This window comes from Rhinatrema bivittatum, chromosome 10, assembly GCF_901001135.1.
Source record: "Rhinatrema bivittatum chromosome 10, aRhiBiv1.1, whole genome shotgun sequence".
NCBI classification, from domain to species: Eukaryota; Metazoa; Chordata; class Amphibia; order Gymnophiona; family Rhinatrematidae; genus Rhinatrema; species Rhinatrema bivittatum.
The window spans coordinates 71,615,324-71,641,499 of NC_042624.1; the positions used below are offsets into that span (position 1 = coordinate 71,615,324).

The 26,176-nt window shown below is 44.5% G+C and overlaps 1 protein-coding gene and 1 pseudogene across 3 annotated transcripts in view; one reads left to right on the forward strand and one right to left on the reverse strand.

The window, feature by feature from the left end:
- KIAA0040 (KIAA0040 ortholog) overlaps nt 1–26,176 on the forward strand; it is a 54,156-nt gene that overhangs the window by 6,787 nt on the left and 21,193 nt on the right. The window lies entirely within an intron of this gene.
- LOC115100488 lies at nt 20,721–20,792 on the reverse strand (annotated as a pseudogene).

The window sequence follows — 26,176 nt, forward strand, 5'->3', positions numbered from 1 at the left end:
ATGAAAAGCAATGTTGCAGTTGCATCAAAAGCATCAAGGGTAGTAACCGCAACACCAGTAAGTTACCCCCATGCACCCTTTTCTTCAATTCTGTCCTCTAGCCTTTAGGGATCCACAATGTTTATCCCATGCCCTTTTGAATTCTTTGACTGTTTTTGTCTTCACCACCTCCTCCGGAAGGGCATTCCAGGAATCCGCCACCCTCTCTGTGAAGAAATATTTCCTGACATTGGTTCTGAGTCATTCCCCCTGGAGTTTCTTTTCATGACTCCTAGCTCTACTGCTCCTTTCCAACAGAAAAGGTTCAAAGTTCAGGTATCTGAAGGTCTGTATCATATCTTCCCTGCACCTCCTCTCTTCCATGGTATATACATTCAGATCCTTCAGCCTCTCATAAGTCTTCTGATACAGACCCCCACACCATTTTGGTCGCCCTTCTCTGGACTGCCTCCATCCTGTCTCTCTATCCATTTTGAGATATGGTCTCCAGAACTGAACACAGTACTCCAGGTGAGGCCTCACCAAGGCCCTGTGCAACAGCATCATCGTCCTTGTACACCTTTACACCTGCTAATCAAGTCATGGATTTGAAATCCAACTTCTCTTTTGTCTGCAGTGTTTGGGTAGGGGGTCTGGAGCAAATGGTGAAAGGTGTGGTTGAATTGGTGAAGGGTTTGGGTGAAGAGGTCAAGGTGGGTCACTGGTAGAGGTCTCGGAAAACTGGTGCTTGGAAGTACGCGCACAAGTAAGTCTTTTCATAAGCAAGAGGTGCGCATACATCAGCCAACTTTATAAAATACTGCACCCACCTCTGAGCATAAACTGAGGGCCATTGTGTGGATACTTCCACCCTTCTGAAAATGTGTTCATCTCACACAGAAGCATCTTATGCTTGTATCTGCCAGTTTTACGTATACAACCCCCATGTAAGTCTGAATTTCCCCCTTGATGCATAAAATAGATGCACATACTTTTGTAATATAGTTGTAAAAACAATGTGAATCCCTGCATTAAAATAATGTGTGGGTGTGTGTGTGTGTGTGTGTGTGTGTGTTCTGAAACATACGTGCATGTACTTTCAGAGCAGTGATACATGGCATTTCATAATCTGTGTGGATCCTGCTGCACAGCTCATAAAACACAGACAGGACTTTTGATGCACTCATTTATCCATGTTCGGGCCTGAGTTGTGCACACTATTGAGAATTAACAACTCTCGATGCATCTAAGTGCTTCTTCACACCATGTACAACAATCCAAGTTATAACAAAGTGAAATCAGATCCTTAAATTGTAAATGTTCCATGTTACAAATTAAATGGTAAAACTCTGCCATTATAAAGCCTTATTATAATAGAAAAAATGTGTTGGCTCCCAGGGCATTTGTTATAAAGATAAACCACTCTGTAGGATTGAGAAACTACGATAAGTAGAGTGAAACAGGAAGATCTACCTTCATGAACACACGTCACTTTCATTTCTGTTCAGGAGCTGCCGAAGACAATGGAGTTTACACAAAGCTGGGTCACATTACAGCTCATTCATAATAAATCAAGAACAGAGCAATAGTGTCTAGCAAACAGCATAAACCTTTTCACCAGTTCTTATCCCTTGCCCACCCATGTTCGTTTATTTAGTTAGTACAGTAAATAATAACATATCAAAGATGCCTGTTTTGCAGGTTTGCTAACATACAGTAAGTTATTGAGTGTAATATATATATTTTCATCATCAAAAACTGTATGTATATATATATATATATATATATATATATATATATACCCACACACACACACAGTCTTTGATGATGAAATTAATCAGTTTTCAACCTCAGGCTCTTGAATATCAGATCTCTGCGTATAAAGATGATACAGAGAACATGAGAGAAATGCAATCGCAGAGGCAGAGACAGTAAACTGAGCACAGTACAATATAAAAAAAAAATAACAGGACAAGTAATATTGTTCCGATTAATACAAAACTACAATCACTCATTCTGCTCCCAATACATCAGGGTTTCCCAAACTTGTCATAGGGACTTATGACCAGTCTGCTTTTCAGAATATCCACAATATATGCAAATTTATCTCATGCATATTTGTTGTGGCATTCCCAGGACACGATGGGGAAGTCCTGTTATAAATGTAATATAGCTAAGCACGTTATGATACTGACTAAAAGGAGACTCTGGGCCTGATTTTCAAAAGGAATTACTCACTTAAAACTGGGTTTTACATGTATAAATGCACTTTACCCGTGTAGGTGGGCTTTTGAAAATTGCTGTCATGAATGCTATTGAATTGTCAATAGGTTTTACATGCATAAGTGCACATTAGCAGGTAAATTTTAAAAGGCGCGCTTGTGCGCCCATAGGGCATGCGATTAATTTTATATTGTGTGTGTAAGTACACACGTATCATTTAAAATATCCCTGCCGCGCATATGGGTGCAGCCTTTAGGCGCGTACTCACACAAGTGACCGTATTAAGAGAGGGAGAGAGAGACACACACACACAATCTGACACACTATATATCTCTCACTGTAAGAGGGGCACTTTCAACTCAGGGTGGGTTTAGGGGGGGCCGGTGTTACATTGGTTTGTCTAGGGCACAAGGGTCTGTAGACCCTTGTAACACTGTTGCCCCCAAAACTACCCTGAGTTGAGTGCCCCTCTTACAGTGGGAGATATATAGAGTGTCAGATTGGGTCTGTCTCTCTTACGTCCATGCCCTGCCCTGTCCCTTTTTCTGCCTCCTTATTCTTGACGCGCACCCATTTTTTGTCTTGCTCCTCTGTACTTTACTATCTTGGAAAGATGAGCATACAAGCTCCCCGCTCAGTTCCCTCCAACATGCACTGTTCCTATGTTTAACCAGAAAGCTTCATAATAATCTAAATAGCCAGCAATACTACTGTGGCCATTGCCCAAATATCCAGCCTTCTGGGTCTCCTGCATAGCTCTATTTGTATAATTTGTTACCCATGAGGTGAAGTCAATTTTATTTTATTATAGGATTTGGACTCACAAGTCTCAGGTGCTCTCCTGATTTATGTTGTATTTTGCTGCTATAACCATTCGGCAGCCGTTCCCCATCTCTATTTCAGTTAACGAGACATTTCAACCTTTCTGTCACATCTGCTGTCCTAACCATACTTAATAAATAGCAACAATCAACTTCTCAGATTCTGGTCACCCTTGGGACATGTTTGTGATTAATAGCAAAACACATCTTTAAAGCAATGCTTACAAATGGAGATTATACTTCTGAAATGCATACTTGAACAGAGAATTCTTTAGTTAGAAGAGTGGGATAAATTGGATCCTCATCAAGGGAGGTTTCAGAAGGGTCACAGTACTGAGACCATGTTGATCTCTATAGCTGATGACATTTTGTGTAAGATGAATAGGGGTGAAGATTTGATACTAGTTCTTTTGGATTTCTCCTCTGCTTTTGACGTGGTGAACCATAGGATTTTGTTGGAGAGGTATAAGGCTATAGGATTGCAGGAGAAAGTATTGGATTGGATTTCCTCTTTCTTATCAATAACTCTTGCTAAGTTTTGGCTAAGCATAAGTTGGCTGTTCTGAGGAAGGGGAACTGTAGGGTTCCTCACAGTTCCCCTCTGTCACCTGTTTTGTTTAATCCTTTTCTACAGTCATTTAGGGAAGGTAATTCAATCCCTCAGTATATGGGGTTATTTTTATGCAGATGATGTATAGCTGGTGGCTCCATTGAGAAGGAATTGAGGTAGAGCTGTACAAGAATTTAATTGAAATATCTCAGTGACTGTGCAATAGATTAAACAGAGTTGATTGGTTTTAAATATGGTGGTATTGAAAATAAAAGTGGGACATTTTGAAACTGTTGAGAATTTAAGATGGATTAGATAACTTTTCTACTGGAAAGATCTTAAGAAACTTGGGTGTATTTTTAGATTCTCAGTTTGAAGGGGAAGCGGTATATGGAAAGTTCAGAGTATTGAGAAAGGTACATCCTTTCTTGGATATAAGTAATTTTAAACTTGTTATGCATTCATTTGGTGACATCTTCCAAGCAGATGGCATCATTTTTAAAGCCTCAGAAATGAAGAAGATGTCAGGAGGCCTGGGCCTAGGCCTTAGCACCAAGACTAGCCCTCAGGGTTGGGCCCTGGTACAGGTCCTAAGCCTCAGTGATGGGACCAGGCCTCAGGGTTGGGTCCCAGTGCCAGCCTAGTTCTCAGCACTGGGATCAGATCTCAAAGCTGGCCCCAATGTAGAGCCTAGGCCTTGGCAATGGGACCAGGCATCACTGCTGGGCCTCAGCACCAGGGCCAGACCTCAGCATTGGCTTGGGCCTTAGTGCTGGGACTAGTCCTGGGTTTGGACCTCAGGGCCAGGCCTCGGCACTGGGAGCAGACCTCAGGGTCAGGTCTTGGCACTGGGAACAAGTCTCAGGGCCAAAACAGTCTTGGCACCAGGCCTGAGCTGTTTTTGGCCCGAGTGGACCTAGCCTAGGCTACTGGAGGCCTATTTTTTCTTTTTTCTTTTTTTTTTCTTTTTTCTTGTTGCTCATTTTGTTTTCATTTTATGGATTTTTATCTAGTTTTATTGTTTTTCACTTAGGCAAATGAACCAAATAAAAAAAATAATTAAATGTAGCCCCACCCAGCAGTGTGGCCTGTGTAATAATGGATTCCTCCCCTGTGAATATACATCTGAGGAAAAATGTCCCTGTGCATCAGCAAGCATACTGAATTTCGCTTTTATTATTGCAAGAACACACTGCATTAAAAACCGTGCATGAAGAAGTAAAGGGTTAAACCACAAACACAGACACCAGTGACCATATTCAATACAAATAGTATAAGAGCAGTATTCTTCTGGATTTTGTATATCTTTTTGTTCACTAATACCCAGGCCTTGGATATTTTAGAATTACTGTGAGCTCACTATGTTCCCCGGGGAGTATGTCTGTATTCTGGGCCCAGAAATGCATATACACAAGCAAATATAATTGTCTTCCAGCTTTACCCAGGTGTGTGCTGCAACACTTGCAGCCGTAAGACTGTACCTTCTGTCTTTCTGAGAGGATCCATCAATATTGAAGCAAACTGCTAGTGTAGCTGAAGTGAGCAAAAAGATGCCCCTTTCATCCATAGGGTTTGTTGATGGGGCCGAGATTTTAAAAAATCAGTGTTTCACACAGGCCTGGATTTAGGCATAGACAACATAGGCAATTTCCTAAGGTGCCAAATATTCAGACCAAAGTCGCGCCTGCTTCTCCTTGTTTTAGGGCCATATGCTGGCATGGCTTCAAAGGGGTGTTGCCATGGCACTCTGCCTATGAACACCAAAATCTTACAGGCGGTCTTGGTTTAACAACGCAGAACTAGATTCACTTGTAATCCCTGGGTTTTTAGTGGTGAAGCAGATACACACTATCATTTTGTAACTGAGAATGTCACAACAGAGGAACGGCAACCCAGATATTAACCAGAGCCCTATGCCAGAGTCTGTTCTCTTGAGTGTGTGTCAACCAAAGTGCTCACTCCACCCCCAAGGCTGAGGGTAATCTGCAGATTTACACTTCCAGATCTTGGAACCGCTCTGCTGTCTGGAGACCTAGCAAGCCACAGCTTCTTGTACTGCACTACAAAGACCTAGCAGTTCCTTATGTAGCTCCCTTACACTGTCTGGTCCCCACTCTACTGCCTGGAGAATCAGCAATGACAACTTCCAGCCACACACTGTTCTCGGTGCTCATCTGCTCAACCTAAGCAGATACCCACAAGAAGATTAGCAAATGTATCTAGGCTGAGACAGAGCTAGCCTGTTTTCCTCCTGTACTTCTAACCAATCTCCTCCCCCCCCCCCCCCCCCCAGCCTCAGCTGTTTCAAAAAATCCTTCCCTCTTTCCATTGGTTTTTAAGAGTCGGGTGTCCTGAAGCATGGTACAGTAATATGACGCAGTAATATGACATATTAAGGCAGCCATATTGAGAGAGTCTGCAGCAGTTGATCATTAGTGCTCTGGCTTTTCCTCCATGAAAGGTATACAGAGGGTACTACATAAACAAACTGAATCCAGACCGGAAAAAAACACCTCAGAAATGAAAAATTGAACCGAACTGAAAATGTTGGGATTGCACATCCCTAGTGTTCAAGAAGAACCCTAGTGATTAATATGCTGAGTATAATACACGGGCTTCCAATTGAGCATGAGTGAAACTTAAAATGTTGCCTTTGGTTTTCAAGTTGCTTAGAGGGGTGTGTCCATGTTATCCACATGATAAGATAGAGTGGTATGTCCCAAATCAAACTTTATGGTCTAGTCAGGGACCTTTATGGAAGGAGTCTTCATTTTTAAAGTGATTCAGAAGTCATGAATAACGGCAAGAGCATTTTCTATGGTAGTCGCTGTAATTTGGAATCAGTTGTCATTGGAGATTCAGCAGGAGACAGATTATTTGGGTTTTCGTAAACAGCTGAATACCTGATTGCTTCCACAGTAGTGGGTGTGGAGGTAAAGGAGGGAAAACTTTTAGGTAAAATGCCACTGTTGTATGAGAGAGGGTAGGTGGTGAAGTCTCCTGATTGCATGCAGGTCTGTTTTTATGTATTTTATTAATGTGTTTAAGTATATTATATAATGATAATTTGTACAGCACTTTGATCTTTGGAACAGAAGTTTTTATTAAGTAAGTAAAGAAAATGTATGTTTCCGGAGCTGATCCACTCCCTCAGACATGTGGTTTCACAGGTGCAACTGTAAGGTACACAGTTCGCACAATCCTGGCTTTACCAGTGCCATCAAGGGACTCAGAAACCAGGAAGCCCCTCAGCTCAAGCCCAACCTAACACAACTTTGTTTCTATTGCATATAGAAAATGTTTTGTAACCATTCAGTAAGTTCACAGGTCACCGTCTATAAATGAAAAAGTGTATTAGCGGCAATAGGTAAATGTCTGGGGAGAAGGCAGGGACAATTATAAAAAAATCTAGACTGGAGAACAGTCGAATATGCAGAGTGTGATCTGGCCTCAGTATTTTTCAGAGGAATGAATGCCTGCTCTACAGATAATTGATGATATTCCCTCCACTCCTGGGCAATGAAAAGGAATCTGTTTCTTTTTGTTTTTAAAATTTTATTTTTATTAGAGTTTAAAAATTTAAACAAGGCAAAGAATATCTTGCGTATTACCCATTCCATTTCAAAAGACAAATAAAATCAGCATAAGAAATATCTTTCATACAATCATGATACAGTTCTCTTAACAGTTAGAAGGGAGATTATTCCCAAGCAAATAAGAATAAGTACAAATTAAACAAAATAAGGAGACTCATTTTTATCCAGCCTAGATTGCAATTAGCCAGACAACAACTCTTAATCATCTGAGACTTATCCACTATAAATACTTCTAAATGTGAAGGATCCTGGAAAACAAATGCATTCTTCTGAAATGTAACCAAGTATTTCCATGGAAATTTTAAAAAGAAAGAAGCCCCTAGGCACTAAAACTTTGTGCCTCCATTGAAAAAACGGTTTCCTCCGAACTTAGGTCACCTTAGACACATCAGGAAATATAGAGAATTTTTTGCCCACAAAACAAAAGATCCTTATTGAAATATTTCTGCAAGACTAGATTTTTATCCATTTCTGAAACAAAAGAAACTAATAATGTTGCACTTACTAGAATATTATCAATAGATGATTCCAAAAAAATCTGATAAATTAGGACTAGTAAGAATCAGCATGTCTATCATTCCTTCATCATTTATCATATCTCTCTCAAATCCAGAAACATACTGAATTTTAGATAATACAATTTCTCTATCAGATGGAAAACGTAGAACCACCCTTAAGTACTTCTTAAATAATTCCATAGGTGTCAATAAATGTTATACAGGAAAGTTCAATAAACTGAGATTTTTTGAGCAACTAATATTCTCTAACTTCTCATATTGACCATGCAGGTAGTTTATATCTTTAATGTGAGCATTATTCAAAGCTTGAATTGATGAAACTTGAGACCCCATAGTGCCTAATCAATTCCAAAGATGTTATTCTTCCCTGAAGTTCACTCATTTTTTACTTTTTTAAGTAGAAAATTTATCATGTTGATTCAAAGATTTAATGAGAGCCTTATCTATTTGGGAGATTAACCTCCACATATCAACAATTGTAATATCTGTTGGATCCCTTGTATTATTAGAATCTTGATCAAGAGGTAAAGGGTTAGTCACAGTCTCTCCTGTCTCGGATACTCTATCTGCAGATGTGGACATGGAATCTCTAATGCTAATCTTATCAAAGTCCAAACTATCTCTAAATGGTCTAATTGGAGACATAGATGTTGAAGGCTCAAGTGGCAACCCAGTAGGTTGTACTTGTGGCTGGCTCTGACCAGGGCTCAGAGATGCCCCAGAACATTGAGAGTAAGATGTAGTATTGTCCACGGAGCCCACTGCCCTGGAAAATGCATATCAATAGGACCAAAGATCTTATTTTTACCGTTAGCTGGAGAGGAAGCCACGATTTTCCTCTTTTGTTTCCTACCCATTAACAAAGATTCAAACAAGTATCCAGAAATCAAATTCTCTAGAAGAGGCTTGTCCCTTTGGCATACGGCTTTGGCTGCACACTGGCAGCTGCATGCCACAGAGCCCAAACTTATTTAGGCAGGTAGGTGTCAGCTAATGATGTCACTCATTGCAGGACAGGGGCAGGTGTCTCAGGCAGTCAGTTCCAGCCCTCCAGTCACAAAAGAACTTCTCTCTCTCATGCTCCCTAACTTGCAGGCCGCAGGGCCCGATCTTATATAGGCAGATAGGTGTTGGCAGATGATGTCATTCACTGTGGGGTAGGGGCAGGTGACTCAGGCAGTCAGTTGCAGCCCTCCAGTTACAAAATGACTTCTCTCTCTGTCATGCTCCCTCAGGACTCTTTCAAAACTACACCAACGGTCCATATTGTTACAAGGGTGTGATGAAACATGGGAGAAAGTGGACCACAGGAAGGCCAAACCCCACTTTTACAGGAAGTGTCTCTCTCAGTAGATCACTCTGCAGATTGTCTCTGGCCTCCTTATTGGTGAGGTGTCATTACACAACCTTCCTGGTGGAATTTGGCTGCACTCGCTGCTTTGATGTGTTTATGAGCAGATGTCATCAGCCTCTGTAGTCTGCAAGGGATGAGATACCTGAATACTTCTTTTCTACAGCATTCTCTGCTCCTCTCCATGGCATTCAGTCCTCTTGTTTACATCCATAAAGTTGAGATTTTTTTCTGCCCAAACTAGTTCAAACAATTCTGCTCCTGTATTCTTGTCTTACCGGATGTACAGTATGCTTGGAATCTAATAGAAATCTTTACCCTGAAGCATATGGCAGACAACGCTCTGAATGCTTCAGCCCTTTGCTCTTTGCTGCTTCTTTGTCATCCCTGCTCAGATTTATCAGCTTCCTTCTTGTCTCACCTTTCTTTGTCTCTCTCTGGCTTTTTTTTTTTTTTTTCCTATCTCCCTGCTTGCTCTTCCTCACCCGCCTCCTCTTCTCTTGTCTATTTTGGTTTCTTTGTTCTGGCTGTTTCCTGTCTTTCTCCAACAGCCCCCTTCCCTCTGTTTTCTCTACCTCTTGTGCTTTTCTCTCTCTCCATCCTTTATTGTGTAGCCAACAGCCATTTTCGGTTACCAGTAGGCCCTGGGTACGTCCCGTTTGTAAGCTGGAGCAGTGCAGGTCAGTAAGGGGGAGGTTTCCATTCAGATGCAGCCCCTCCCTTTGAGGGGGTCTGGAACGGCCGTCCCCCCTGAGAGGTTTTTTTAAGCAGCTCCCTAAAAGGAAGTCTGTGGGCAGTCTTTTATGGGTTTTGTGAAGTTAAGAGGCAGTTCAGCATCACTTTGTTGTTTTTCAGGCCCAGTCAAGGAAAGCAGGCTAACCCACCCTGTGGGATCTGACCAGGGTCGGAAGGGTTCCCTTCCAGTCTACATCACTAACTGGTTGGATTATCCCTCTGGGTATAGTTTGGGCTTTTGCGTTTTCTTGGTAGGAGGCCTGGTGAAACCCTGCGCACCACCTGGACTCGGGGATTGGGGAATTCTGTTTTTGGGGGCTGCCCAGCAGCCCAAGTCAGGGAAGACCTGCCCCTCAACCCCTCAACGAGGACAGAGGAAGTGGTGACCTGGTGCCTGCAGCCTCCACTGTTAAATTGGTTTAGAAGGGAAAAAAACTTTGCATTTGAGGCTCAGGAGGAAACTGCCCCTTCCTACCTGAAGGGAATTTCAGAAGCTGCTGTTCCATCTGGATTCCTCCCATAAGGGATCAAAGCACCAAGAAAACAACGAATTGTGAGTAAGAAATAAGTTGAGAACACTGAGGACACCACACAGGAATACTCGCCCCAGGGAGAAGGCGAGAATTATGCAACTCTCTGTGCCAAGACTGTTTTGTATATTTGTATCCAGGGTTGCAGGGGAATCCCTGACTCACAACTAAAAGTAGGTATCTTTTCCATCTAGGGCCTCCACTCCGTTTACTCCTTGGAAGTGGGGGTTCTGTGGGGGAAACTCCTGCACAGATTGAGAGAAAGAACTGTAAAGTGCACAGATTAATTGTGGGGCTGAGAGTGAATAAACTGAGCCCAATTATCACTGCCTATCCAGAAGTAAACTTTGTTTTTGGACACCACCTCAGAGTCTGGAGTTTTTTGCATAATGGGCCTACAGTGTGAACTTCATCACAGGATGCTCCTCTCCCAGGAGCACAGAAACATGCCAGAGACACCCTTAGCACTCGGGGCATTGGAAGGTAACTTCCCCCCCCCCCCATCCAACAAAGGATCCACACCTTGGGGAGAAAAGAGACTATGGGCTAGATTTTAAAAGCCCTGCGCGCGTAAATCCTCCTGGATTTATGCGCACAGGGCACTCGCGCGCCAGCGCACCTATTTTGCATAGGCCGCCAGCGCGTGCAAAGCCCCGGGACGTGCGTACGTCCCGGGGCTTCGTAAAAGGGGCGGGAGGGGGCGTGTCCGGGGTCAGGAGGCGGTCCAGGGCGTGGCGATGGTTCGGGGGCGGGCTGGGAGGGCGGTCCCGAGTCCCCCAGCACTGCGGCCTGTGCCGGGGGATGCGAGGCGGCTCGCGCAAGTTACGCCTGCTTCAAGCAGGCGTAACTTGCCCAACAAAGGTAGGGGGGGGATTTAGGTAGGGCCGGGGGGTGGGGAAGGGAGGGGAAGGTGAGGGGACACGGGAGGGAACGGAGGCAGGCTGCCGATTTTGCGCAGCCTTGCGCGCGCCGACCCCGGATTTTATAAGATACGCGTGGCTACCTAGGGGGTACTCCGGGTTCCACAAGGCCACCAGGGATTTTGAAGGTACAGCAAAGAGGGGTTCTGGGGGGGGGGGGAGAATGGGATTGCCATTTTTTTGTGGGGTCAGATGTCTGGCAAGAACTTTAAAAAGTGGGTGGAGTTTGAAAGGGAGGGGAAGGGCCTGTATTGCAACCTCTGTCTGTGTTGCGTCCGTCGTTGCTCGACACCCTCACTCCGCCCTCTTTACCTCTGTGGCGACTCCCTCCAGGTCTGATGGACGGTTAGATGCCGCGGCGTCTGCTTGCCGTCTCCCTCCGGCGTCCCCGGACCTGCATGATGCTGTGGATCCGCCATGTTCCTGATGACGTAGGGGGCGCGCGCGCGCTCAGATTGATGTACCAGCAAGGGCGCGAACCTCAGGGGTGTCCCCCTGAGATGACGTCATCTGCTTCCAATATAAAAGATCTCAGTATTTGCTAACGAATCGAGTTAGCAAGGGGATTGCTTCAGCTTTACTCCCAAGCTACTCTGCCTCCTCGGACTTACCAGGGCTACCCGCTCCTCAGGGGCCTCGCTCTCTTTTCTTTATTTGAGATTGCAGACAGGAACGGGTACTTGCTCCTCGAGGGCCCATGTTCCTGAACACTCTGAAGATTCTCTACTGCCTGGAAGCTATCGCAGATACTGACATTTGTGAGTTATCATCACTCTCTCAGAGCTTTCCCTGGAACCAGGTACTCGCTGCTCGAGGGCCTAACCCTTTCCAGCTACTGAGCTTCCTCAAGACCTTATGTGAGTTTTGTCATCTAGTTCTGGCTATGAACACAGCATACTCTATCTACTCATTATCTATAGTTTCTCTACAGCTCAACCCTGGTATCGCTGTTCCAGTACCTGAGGGACTTCAGCCCTGCCGGGCATATCAGCTCACTACTGCCACCTCTGGTGGTTCTACTAACCCGTCTAATAAAAGAATTATCTGTGTCTGTCTCCGCACTCTAGCCTAGCCGGTGGTCCCTATCAGGATATCTTCCTGGGGTCGCAGTCATCCCTCTACAGGAGCTGAGCATATCAGATTGCTACTCCTCCTTCCTCAGGAGCCGCTTCATAACAGATTGCCAACTCCTCCCTTCTTGAGGAGTAAAACCTAACAGTCTGTTTTTTACTTTTCCACTATTAAGGATGCTTCAGAGAGCAGCAGACACAAGGGGTCTCACTAGACCCCTGGGGTTTTTCTACATTGGGGGCAGTTGCTATGACAGTTGATCGAACATTTTATAACAAGAGGGCGGCCCCAGGCAGTGGGGCCATGGTCATGCAATCTCCCCTGGGACCAGATAAGCCACTATATTTTTCTCCTGGGAAACATACCACCGAATTCAGTAAGCTGGTCACAGAGTAATGCAACTTAGTGAATCTTGTGGTATTTCCCCTATGGTATTTCTCCACTGGGTCTCTTTGACTTCGGCCACGAATGAGGTGGGTTCTGTCCGTGGCCTCACTAGGCCTCTCTCTGTCCACGAATGGGATGGGCCTTGTTCTTCAGCTGCAAATGGGATGGGATCTGCCTGCGCTCATTCGCCTGCTCTTTTCTGTGTCTTTGGCTGGTGGCCAGGTGTTTCTGCTGGCAGTTTTGCTGCCCTCTAAGGGTTAGCCTTGTTTGTTTCAGATTTTGGTATAATCCACAAAAAGGCAAAGTTTTCCTGATAATCTTTCCAAGATGTCTCGTACAAAAATGTTAAAAAGAAGCAGTTCAAAGAATGATCCCTGCAGCACATCACTAATATTGCCCCTGTCCTTGGAGTGAGCCTCATTTAATACAACCCTTTGTCACCTCCCCCACTCAACCAATATCTATCTCATAGGGCTCACAGCAGTGGCGCGCAGTTTATGTATAAGCCGCCTATGCAGAACTTTGTCAAAGGCCTTACTGAAATCCAAGCCCCCTAGATCTAGCACCCTTCCCTTATCCATCTCTCTGGTCACCCAGTCAAAGAAACTGATTGGAAAGGAGGAGATGCACAGTAGAAGCATTTATAGGTGAGTAAGAGATGCTTGGACTGCATGCAGAAGCAGACAGGGAGCCGGTGTGGCCACTTGAAAAAAAAGGAGTGACATTAATGGAAGAGAAGTCATGCAGATGAATTTTGAATAGATTGCAGTGGAGAAAGACGGTTCAGCAGGAGGCCTGCAAAGAGGAAACCGCAGTAGTCTAAGCAAGATCAAATAAAAAAAAAATGCTGTTAAAAATATTCACAGAGAACTATTTAAAGTGGGATAAGAGATTACTATTTCCTGCACACACTCACCTCCCTCTCCCCCATGCCACCACCAAGAAAAAAAAATAGCCTTCTGATTTTGAATAAACGTTCTCATTTTTGTCCTAGCCCAAGCTGCCTAAAATAAATGAGAGAAGATGGACCAGAATAGCATTAGTGAGGAGCACTGCATGTGAAATAGCTACCTGCCTATTATTTAGTAAAGGCGCAAGTTGAAAGAATATTTATTTATTTAGGGACACTTATGAATCGCCTTACAGATTACAGTAAATCTCAAAATGAGGTACATCAAGCAGAGCATTCGGACATGAAACTGGAAGAACTATTTAAAGAAATCATTAAGGGTTAAAAACCAGGACAAACAGGACAAGTAATGCAGTCGGAGAGAAGCGACCTGATGTTGGCCGGCATTGTGACAGATTAGGTGGACATCTGAGTTCCAAAGCCCTTTTACTCCTTTTCAGTTGAAATCTGATATTCACTTCCACATTGTATATATTTTGTGTATGCTAAGAAATATTCCTCGCCTTTCCTTTTTTAAGGAATCAAGTCAGGAGACATTCTCCATTCTTTCTGTTAGTAAGTAAAGTATTTCATATGATGAAAGAGTTCCCAGCTCCAGTCCTTAAGGGCTGCAAACAGGTCTGGGTTTTCAGGATGCATGCAAATTAGCCTTGTACTTAGACCAAGTACATTTAATGCCAATACATTTAATAAATATTCATTGTGGAAATCATCAAACCCAGACATGCTTACAGCCCTTGAGAGCCAGAGTTGAGAGCATCTGGCATAGAAAAAAAAGACATGAAAACTTTTTAAATAAAAATATGCAATTACAAACTTTCAAGAAAGCATCCATAGCAACCCTTTGTTGCAGATCTCACCATTCCTCATTCCCTGCCTTCCTTGCCTCAAAAGAGAACAGGTAAAAGGGTTCAAGTGAACACAGACCCAGGACTTCATTTTTTTTTTTTATGCTGTTAAGAGAAACTTTTTACGTTAGGACATCATCAGAGGATTGAGGATGTAAAGCAGTCCCAAGATTTTCTGGGGCAGTTTTTCATATTTGCTGTAGCTCACATGAAAAGCCTCTCAGAAAGATCTGTTCCGGCAGTGCTCTTTGAGCCCGTCCTGGCTCTTCCATTGCTAGTTCGAAGCAGTCTGGGATTAGCACTGACAAAACGGGATGGCAGATCTCAGAGTGCGAAAGCATGGGAGCTGACAAAACCACCAGGAGTGGATCAAGGTCTCCCTGACAGGTGTGGCGTTGTGGGAAGAGGCCTGAGATTATTCACATCCTTGCTCTTCCTATTTTATAAACAAACCCGCTGGCAAGAAGAGTATGGTCTGTGCTCCCTGGGTCCTCTTTATGGTTCTGAGGCAAAGAGACAGACAAGGTGGAGGATAGAGATGATCCTCATAAAGCACTTCAGCACATTGTAGGTCATGGGATATCATTATTTTTCGGGTACGTAGGGTGCCCTGCTTTATCTTGCGCCACCCAAGAAACCACAATATCCCACGGTGCTCCGACGTGTTTTTCTTCTGCTTATTTATACCCCACACAGTACAAGTTATTCCGGCCTTCCGTCTGGTGCTGTGCACGTTCTTCACGGGATGCACTGCCAGACGTCCTGTTCAACCAGATTATGTGAATTCCGCTGTTCGGTGGTTAATGGATGGCCTGTCCACTCCGTCCACATTCCACTGGACCTTTGCCAAGTTTCAGGCCTAAAGAGATCTTGTACCTGATACATTTCAATATCCAGCATGGCATGTCAGGTGGTCATGCAAAGAATAATGAGCCTGCAGGGAGCAGGGGGTGGAAATTGTCCAGCAGTGTTGTTGTTGCTACCACAGCCAATAGCTAATGGAGATTCTATTTATAGACAAATGCCTACTTGAATCGCACAATTTTGGCTTGAGTCACAGCAAGGCTAGACTCCTTACTGCGGTGTTGAAACATCTGTTGCTCTTTGGGGCTCATCATTAGTTTTCCCTCCTTAACAAGATCAGCTGTTATTTATCAGCTCTTGGCAACATTTCTACAACACTCCTACTGTTCCCATGGTATGACCCCCGGGAGAACGAGATCATAGAATGGTCTGCCAAATTTGTAGCATCCTTATTCAAATGCCACACTTTAAATATTATCCTATCCATTCACCATGCAGCTAATAAGCATCCCAAGCCTTCCCATGCCTGCATCCACTGCACAAAGATTAATAAAGCAATTTATAGTCTAATTAAAAATGAAATCTAACACAACAGACCCAGCTAAATAAAATATTAAATAAAGCTTCATATGAGCATGACGCGGACTAGCATTGTGAAATCAATGACATACCCTTCAACTCATGCAAAACAATAACTGCTAATGTGTTGTAACCCGTAACATATAATATAAAACAACACTTAAACGCTACTAGAACGCTGAAAAATGTTCCAAATCAATTTTTTTGGTTATATATATTTTTAGAAGGTGAGGACCTCATATAGGGGTAGATTTTATAAATGTACACGTGGGCATACTTTTGTTCAGGCACCAGATGCGAACAAAAGTATGCTGGATTTTATAAGATACGCACGTATCTTATAAAATCCGGGGTCGGCGCACGCAAGGGGGTGCACATTTGTGCAACCTGCGTGCGCCGAGCCCAGCGCACGCTGCCTGTTCCCTCCGCCGCCCCTCACCTTCATTGGATAAGTGCTATTTTGTTTTATAATGTTAAAGCACACAAATACAAAAATTTAAGAAATATTGCTTGCTTACAAAAAAATTTAAAAACTGAGGGTTGGACCAATGATTATAAATATTTGAGGGCAAAAATGATATGCCAATAAAAATTGTACTGTGGAAATTACCACGAGAGAATGTGAGTACGGACTTCCATACCTTCAACTCTGCATATTTGATAGATACTGTGTTCTGGATGTGGTACCACCTAATGTTCACCATATGCCCCTTTGTACCTTTGGATGTTTCGTTGATGATAAGAAACTAAGCTGGATATGTTTTGGAGGCACTATTAGATGGCTCAGGTTGGAGTGCATCGAAGACCTTCCCTAGCACTGGGGGCGCGTCTACATCATAACAGAGTGTGCAAAAAATGTATTTCTCTCACCAGTAAAATAAGCTCACAGGACCTGGAAACTATTGAACAGATGCATATACACCCGCCTTTATCACTCCTGGGCTGCCTTAAGTGCAGAGCTTGCTTTGTGCTGCACTAGAAGTGACCTCTTAAAGTCATGCTTGTTGTTCAGAGACTCAGGAAGCTTATCGGCTTGTTTATCAATCTTGTTTTGACAAAAGAGAAAAGTAGTTTCACTTCCTCCTCTTAAAAGTGCCAGGCTGCAGAAGCCAGGGCTGATCATCCTGCCACGCTGGTACAAACTGCAGCATTTTTCAGGAAGTGATCAGGGTAAGGCTATTGTGCAGCAGACGTCCCGCTGCGAGGCCCTGGCTGATGAGCAAATCGCAAACCAGCCGGCCTGGATCAAAAAGCCGGTTCTTTCGGGAACACCGTTTTGCCTTGTTAAGTGCCCTTTAAATGAATTGGCAAGTCATACTGGCAATAAACAAGCAGGCTTCTTCATAGACAAAATAAATAAATAATCGCAGGGCGTGTCATTCCCAGGACTTAATGTGTGTGGGGGAAGGAGCCTGGAACTTTACTTCTTCTCTCATTTAACAGGCAGAACCGCAGGGATCTTCTGCTGCAACCCTCCCCTTCCATCCAGGCAGCCTGCAGGGAGGACGAGGGGGATGAGGGCCGAGCCCGGGGCAGAGAGTGCCACTGCCCCCCCCCCCCCCCCGGCACCACCACCACCACCACCACTGGTTCTGCTGTTCCCCCCTCCCTTCCTGTTCTCTAGGGAACAGAAGAGGAGGAGGAGGGGGTGATCCTGAAGCAGATACTGCAGAGCAAAGAACAGACACACACAAAAAAATAGATGAATTAGCACAAGCTTGAGACTGGCGAGCACTGAGCAGTAGTGCCAATTGTCAACCTCGGGCCTTGATGGATGGTGCTGCCGCTCACATGTTTTCAAACGTGTGCTAAATCTTTTTCATTCTGTTACCTAGGGCTTCATTTCTGGCAGAATGACCCAGAACAGTGTTCTGCCAGAAATTAAGCCCTAGGTAAGAGAATCGGGGTAGAATCGATCGTGTAAATCAATTCTTGGTTCCCCCTGTTGGAAACAAAGCACAGCCAGTAGCCTCACAGATCATTTCTGGTCCCCCAGGGCCATGGAAGAAGCAGAGCAGAGAGGGCTGGAGCAGTTCAGCCCCATGGCCTTGCTTTTCATGTGATTTCCCATCTCAGTTGAGGAGGCTGTGATGGAGAGTAGCCAAGGTTGAAGACACATGTGGTGAATGCCTATCGGCCCACTGCTTCCACTGCTACTGCTGTTAGTTCACTGATCCCACGGCTTCCAAGGATCTGTTGTTTCTGCCCCTAATGACCACACTGGGAGAGGGGGGAGGGCAAGACTGTGAAGGGATGTTGCAGAGGGAGAGTTAGTGATCAAAGGGAGGGAAAGGAGAGTGAGGGTGAAGGTGAAGGGAGGGACAAGAGATTGAGTGAGAAGATATAGGGGAGGCAAGTATTAGGTGAGGGGGGATTGGAGGGAGGGCAAAAGTGTGAGCGAGCAGCTGAAAGGGGCTTGTGAGTAAGGGCGCTGAAGGTGCAGGTGCGAGTGAAGGATTGGAGGGCCTGAATTGTGAGATGATCAGAGTTGCAGGAAGCAGTGACTGACTGAGGGGAAGAGATAAAGGGGTGAGTGAGAAAAGCCGGTGGTGCTCCTCCCGTCCTTCCTCCCTCGAGGAGGCAAAGAGTAGGCCACAGTTTTGAATTTTAGCACCCCCAAGGCAGAGGGGGAGCCAGCTGATTCTGGCTCAGAGATGGGGCCTGTGCCTTACTGGCTAAGGAGGAGGGAGAAGAGGAGATTTGCTGGCGGGGGTAATTTTCTGGGAGGCAGGGGAATCGAGGACTAACAGGGATTGGGGGCGCTAGAGCCACTGTGAGGGAGAACAAGGACCACAGGACAATTAATGGGGTAGGGCTGGGAATGAAGGACCAAGATCCCAAGGGCAGAGAGAAGGAGGATAGAGAGAGGGTCCCATCCTCTCCACCCCAGTGATTCTCCATCCCCAGCAGTGCTCTGCCCCCAGCCATCCTTCAGACTCCAGTGCTCATGAAATGAAGAGTGGCGGGATGGAGGATCAGTGGGATAAGAAGGACGAGAAAAAGCATGAAGAGTATGTTGATATATTTATGTGTGTGTGAGAGAGAGAGAGAGAGAGAGATTAGTGTGTGCTTTCTGTGTTCACATCCGGCGCTGGACCCACTCCTTTGCACAGGTTACGCCTAGCCCTGCTGCTGCCCCATTGCACAGTTCCACTTCCTTTTTGTCTACAAATTAAGGGCCTTATTTACTAAGCATATTTCCCATAGACCCAGAATGGGAGAAAAGGCTTAGCAAATCGGGCCCTAAATCTGATCATTTCAAATTGCCAGCAGCATAGTCTGTGTTGTGTTGTGTAAATTCTGACACCATCACCAAGCGATTTATCGTTCTTCTAAAGGGGATACATAAACCACTGACCGAGATTCAAGACGGAGCACAGAAATATCAGTGAACCGTAGGAAAAGGAAAACTTTACAGAGTTTCTTCTACTTATTTTGGTTAACAATGAATGGGACCTTCTAAGAAAAGGGCATTCAGAATGTGTTCCAAACAAAGATCTTTATTTTGGATCGTTTGCAAACTAATAAATAAACATACATTTCCAGTCCATCCCTGAGCTGCTTGTGGATTAGCGAAAGGGGGAAGAAAAAGAGTGAAGGATGGAGCAGGGGTATGCGCACAAACTTTCTCTTCTCTTACATGTACACTCCCACACTCTTACAGGTTCACTCACACATGCTCATTCTCCCTCACACACACATGCCCACTCACTCTGTCCATCACACTCAGTCCCACACACACTCATGCCCATTCTCCCTCACACACACATGCCCACTTACTCTGTCCATCACACTCAGTCCCACACACATACACATGCCCATTTACACTAACACTCTCTTTAGAATAACATAGTTTTATAGGTGGAAAATAACTGCTTTTAATAAATAAATACTTAAATAAGTTATATTGTTCTGGATATTTGCCCACTTGATGGCTTGTTCAATGTGAGACATTTCTGCTGTTTGAATGACCTATGATTAAATATACGGCAGAGCAGTAAAGTGGTTACACTATCGATGAAGCCTATTATGACAGTCATTTTCAAGTTAGCAAGTCTTTAATGTTTCTATTTTTCCATTGATGCTCTGCATATAGAGGCTGGCTTGTTGTGGGTTCCAGTTCAGTTCTCAGCACATTTCCGTTTATACTTTCTGATCTCTTTATTCTGTATTTGGTAAGGGTCTGTCTGTTTTCTGCATTTGTGACTGAGATGAGGAATTTAGGTGAGGTAGTTTGCTGGCATGTAATTTCAGTGTAGGGAAATCTAGCATCCTGGTTTCCTAATAAGAGTTTTATTGGTGTTCTAGGGCCTGATGTAATATGCAAGGCGTTGCCTTTTCATAGATAAGATTGTTAGGGTTGTTTTGGTATGGGAGTTTTACTATATTGTAATGGTAATTCTGTTTATTCATGGCTTTCTGTTGTAGGGGCAAAAAATGGACACCCCCTTACAGTAGTAACAAAACATTCCAATCTTTTTCCTTTTAAAATTATTACATTCAACATGAACTAATGCTGCCAGGCAGAATTTCTGTTCCAGGGTAACTATATATGTTTCTGATGTTCTAAATTATGAAATGCTTTAGGTTACCCTTTGGATAAATATGCTGGATAAATGTGAGTTATTACTTTAGACTGCATGCATCTCATTTTGTAATGGCATAAGAGTATGTCCTAGTAGTCTGTGCTTCCATTGAATGAAGCTTAAACGGACTACTGGTAATGCTGAGTCATCACATTTCTTTTTTTTTTTTTTTCCTATTACCATGACTCATGAAAAATAAATAAAAAGGTGAAACAAATGATCTTCCTATCCTTAAGCAAATATTTAGTAAAACATTTGTAATTATACAGGAATGCAACTTCTGAAAGAAGGACATCTATGCTCATCTGACAAATAAAGTTTTAAAAAAATCTTTATAGATACTACACACTACACTTGATCTTAGCCAAAAGGCTGAGAAGCGATAAATATCAGGTCCACATTCAAGTGTGATGCAATTTTTTAAAATGTTTCTGTTGCAGATAAAAATCAGTATTCACATTACTTCAATATATTGAAGAAAATTAAACACATCGCATTCAAACTTATCTGAAAGATCATTGTATATCCAATTTCATGTGTTCTCTTCCAAGTGTTTCATATTTTCCAGGGAGACCTATATGGTCACTGCATATCACACCGAATGTCCACTGCAGTTATCACCGCCAATGCCCAACACGGGACAGTGTTTCAGACAAAAGTCCTTCTTCAAAGGGCTTAAGAGTGCGTTTCAATATGTCAGCATATTCAGTAGTAAATGGCGTTCGTTTCCGTTATTTATTTATTTATTATTTATTTAGGGCTTTTTTTATACCGACATTCATGATACCAATCATATCATATCGGTTTACAAGAAACAATGGGGCAAAAAACATTAACATCAACATGAGCAATAGGCGAAGTTCCACCAAGGCCTCCCAGACCTCTTGATGTCTTTAGGCCGTGGCATGATGAGCTCCACCACGGCCCCAAGGGCTGCCTTTTGTCTTCGGGCCGTGGTGGGATGAGCACCACCACGGCCCGGCCCTTCTGTTGTCTTTGAGCCATGGTGGAATGAGCTCCACCACGGCCTATTGACCTTCCTGCTTTGGGAGGGGGTGGGGGGGGAGCGGAAGCTGTGCCTGCACAACAGAAGACCCGGGCCTCTCATTTTCAGCCACCGGCGGGTTGAGTGCCAGTGGCCTGCAGCATTTCTCCTTCTTCGTCCGCCGGCGGGTAGGTGCCACCAGTGGCCCCCGTGGCCTTTCTTGCTGCTGCTGGCCCGCCCCCCTCCCCCGTGGTATGCATGCCCGGCCTGCTTACAAACATGCATCTGTAGCTTCAGCTGCTCTGAGTGCCCTCAGTGAGTGAGGTAGTGAGTATATCACCACCCCCTCAATGGGAGGGGTTGTGAAAAAGTATGAAATCCCTGCACCCATGTGAAGTACTGAGGAGTTAAGAGATGCAGCAGAGCTATCACTCCACAAGGAAGGTTCGGGAGAAGAATTTGTTCCTGCTCAGGGCAGGTGGTCAGGCCTGCCTAGAGGAGGGGAGGGTCCTCAAATTCTGAAGGAAGAAATGTCCCTGAAGAAAATCCAAGTCAGAGGATCCCTGAGAAGAAGAGCATTAGTTACAACCTGTGGAAGAAAGCCCTGCCTGGGAAAAATATACAGACTGATGGCCGACGAAGAAAATCTGACAAACCTCACTAAAGGAAGTTTCAGTACTGGTAAGGCCCAGGGTGGATGGCAGTGGCGTGGGGTCACAGCCTTCAAGAGATTCAGTGAATCCCCAGCCCATAGGCATCGCTATGGGTAGCAAGTGCCACCCCCCCCCCCCCACTTTTAACATCAGATCAGGCAGGGATAAACCAGACCCTTGCCCGATCTGATCGATGGTGACCCACCTCCCTTCCCTAATCCCCCTCCCCTCGGCAGCAGGAGTCGCGTTTAACCAAACGCCATCTCCTGCTGCCGTGGGGGGGAGCAGGCGGCACGAGCGGGAGGGGGTAATGAGACGGAATCCCCAGCTATAAATGTCAGGATGGGTACCTGCCCCTGTGGGGGGGGGGAGAGTGTGAGAAAAGACCATGTTTGGATTTCTTGGGTATTTTTGGACCTTGTTGCGGTTTATTGCACTTAGTGTATCCTGCTGGACTTTGTTTTCCTCTCTTATACCCTAAAATAATCTCACCCTATTGTGTATTGTGAAACAGCAATTTATTAAAGAATAATTTGTTAAAAAATAATTTATTGCGGAATGGGGTAAGTTTCATATATTTTGATGCATGCCTCCGCGGCCTTGCTTCAATTTTTGTATTATAATCATCAACTTACCGCCCTCCCACTCGCTTTTTTATTCAACTTTTTTAAATATTTAAAAAGGTGATTATGTGTGAATCACATATTTAAAAAAGTTGAATAAAAAAGCGAGTGGGAGGGCGGTAAGTTGATGATTATAATACAAAAACTGAAGCAAGGCCGCGAAGGCATGCATCAAAATATATGAAACCTACCCCATTCCGCAATAAATAACTTTTTAACAAATTATTCTTTAATAAATTGTTGTTTCACAATACACAATAGGGTGAGATTATTTTAGGGTATAAGAGAGTAGATTTTTGGTCTCATCTGGGCGGAGATTAATACAAGGACTTTGTTTTCCTGCCACCAGTTTGCAGTAAAGACTTTTGTTTTGAGCAACAGTTTTGGGGTGGAGTGGGTTCTTTTGTACGGCTGCACTGGTGTGCAGGAGAGCCCTTGAATGATCAAAACCCTAAGGGCCTTGAGAAGCAAGACATTTCCCCGCCTTGTGCAGGAACCCCAGGACGTTCTGGAGCCTTTCGTGGTCCTTGGCCCTCCCCGTGTGCCCCTCTGCCCAAGAGCTGACAGGGATGGGGGCAATACTACCATGCAATCAAGTCTAGATAGGAGGTCACACAGAGAGTCATTGCAAGAGCATGATTGGAATTCATAAAACTCGAGATCCGCTGATCACAGCTTCGTTTTGGAACCCTTAAATATAGCGATCCAAATAGACAAGACAATTTAGTAAGATACAGGGCCTTTGCGCTACAGATTAGAATGTTCACAAAAAGTAGTGCGCAGGGTGAGAGGGTTTGATGCTGAAAGGGGCTTGAAGTGGGGGCAGGACCTGGTTTTGGGGCAGTTGGAGCCTTTATGGGGGCTTTATTGTTGGAAAGATCTTGATGTGGGGTCAGGGGATCATGGTGTCGGGGACTTTAACATTAAAGGAGGCCTGATATTGGAGTGGGCTATAAATCAGGCGTTTCAGGCCTTGATGGAAGTCAGGAATTCTTGTTGGGAGCTGCCTTGATGTTGGAGCTTTGCTGTAGGGGATTTGATGTGGGATGTCAGGGCCTGGATCATGGGGTCAGTCTTGTTGAAGGGATGAGTTCCCCTGTACTAAATGACCCTATCACTTTGGGGAATTTAGCTGGGGGAGTTTGCAATTCGTCACATGCATCCTAAAAGATCACTGTAAGGCCAATTTTTTGCAGGCACAAGCTACTTTTTTATGGATGTATTTATAAAAAATGTATATTTCGCTCTCAGCAGTGCAGTCTGTTGGTCTGTTAAGTGGCATTTTAGCCTGTCCACTAAGGGCCAGATTTTATAAAGACCCGGCGACGTCGTAAAGCCCCAGGACGCGTCTAAGTCCCGGGGCTTGCAAAAAGGGGCGGTCAGGGGGCGGGGCGGTCCGGGGCCATTTGCCGCTGCGTCGGAGCATCACATGCCGGCAGGCTGCTGGTGCACGCAACCTGCACCTGCCTCCAGGCAGGCGCAAAAGATTTGATAACAATTTTAAGGGGGGTTAGAGTAGGGCTGGGGGGGAAGGTTAGGGGAAGGGGTGGGAAGGTTAGGTTAGGGGGAAGGGAACGGGGGAAGCCCACAGGCGTCAGCGCCCACAAGGTGCACTAGTGTGCACCCCCTTGCGTGCGCCGACCCTCAAGTTTATAACTTGCGCAAGCCTGCACGCGCAAGTTATAAAATCGGGTGTACATGTGTGTGTGCGCTGGGTAGCGCACACATATGTACGCACGCGCGCAGGTCTGAAAATCTACCCCTAAATGTTTAGCTTGTGCACACAAAAATTGCTTAGCCTGGGTTTTAGTGCATGTGCCCCATAAGCATATAGATTATTTCTGTGATGCAAGTGATCTTCAAAACAAGATTTACAATTATTTTTCATCTATATTTTTTAGAAGTCAAAATATTCTAGAGTCATAATTAGGCATTTCAGCACCAGGGGCAAGCAAGTATATTTGGACCCTCCACCCTGATCCCCGCTCCTCTCTCCTTCCACTCTGATTCCCAGCCTTCTTGCCCTCTCTCCTCTCTTCTCCCAAGGCCCCCCCCCCCCCCCCCGTATGGTAGGAGAAGAGCGGCTCTCTTCCTGACTTTTCATCTGCTGCTGGGCCATGCTTGCATTATGGTCATTTTTCTGCCCAAAGGGGCTCTGTGCTCTGGACAGCGCCTCTCTTACCCACCCCTAGTCATGGTCTTGATATTCCAAGCAGCCAGGTTTCACAGTTACACCCCTCCCTCGACTGTGACATCAACCTCCATCCTTACACTATGGGAACTACATTTTTATGAAAGTAAAAAATGAATCTGCAATTAACCAAGTAGTTTTACACAGATGTTATGATGCTGAGTACCAGTTAATTTTTTTTTCTTTTATGAGAAAAAGACACTAAAAATATAAAATAATTTAGAAAAAGATATTCAAAGCCCAAACCAGGATTAACAAGATGGTAAAATGCACCCAAAGCTTCCAGCGACCTCCAGTGTTTATTAACAAAGCAATTTTCAATCCCCAGGTGACCTGTAAACTCATTTTCAAAGGCCAGAGGGGAACACTGGAGCTTTTTATTTTAATTTTGAAAGCATGTTTATTGAAGTTAAACAAATAAAGCAACAGTGAAACAGTTCAGGAAAAGATGTAACCAGTACATCAAAATATGATATTAACGACACTCCCCACCCTCCCCAGTAAGATGCTGGAAGAAAAAGTGCACGCATTAAACGTGCACACGGTGATTTCCAAATGAAACCTCCATCTCTCCAACCTAATCCCAATGCTCCCTGGGTGAAAGCCCACACGTGAAACAGCGCAGGTACTTTTGTCCATCCTGAGGGGGGAGCAATTTTTTTTTTTTTTAAAGCACTTTCTGCGAGGTACATGTGTTTACCCGAATAAAAACCGTTGAACATTGCCTTCCTAAAAAAAATATGGTGTTCCTTGCTCTCATTTTAGATGTGAAGCGCTTGGGAGCCAGGCATCCTCACCGTGCAGGAATGAGAATGTCACCCTATGCACACATGAGCACTCTTTACAAGAAGAAGTACTGGCCTTACCTGGTACCTCGAACAACATTCATTGGATTTTTGAGGTCATAAAACTAGCATGGGAAACGTTTCTCCCCCACAGACCACAGTGGAACAGTCCAACTGCTGTTCCTCTGTGCTCCGGGCTACGGTACAAGGGATGGAATGAGGAGGTACTTGAGCCAGTGGAACCCTCTGATTATCTGAAGGTCTTGTGCTGCTTTATAATACTTCCACCAGCACAGCCAGTGGCCATTTTTTGGCCCCATCGGTGATTGTTATGGCCGTAACAACAAGTACCTTCTTCTAAAAAGTGTCAGCAGAATCAGAACGAAACTGGGCAGTGGAACTTCTTTTTCTATATGACTGTCTAGGACCAGGCAGGCACTTTGGTGGGATGCCTAATTATAGGCATCTGTGAATATAGTCTTGTTTAAAATACACCACAAAACACGATGATACTTAATACAATAAAGCATG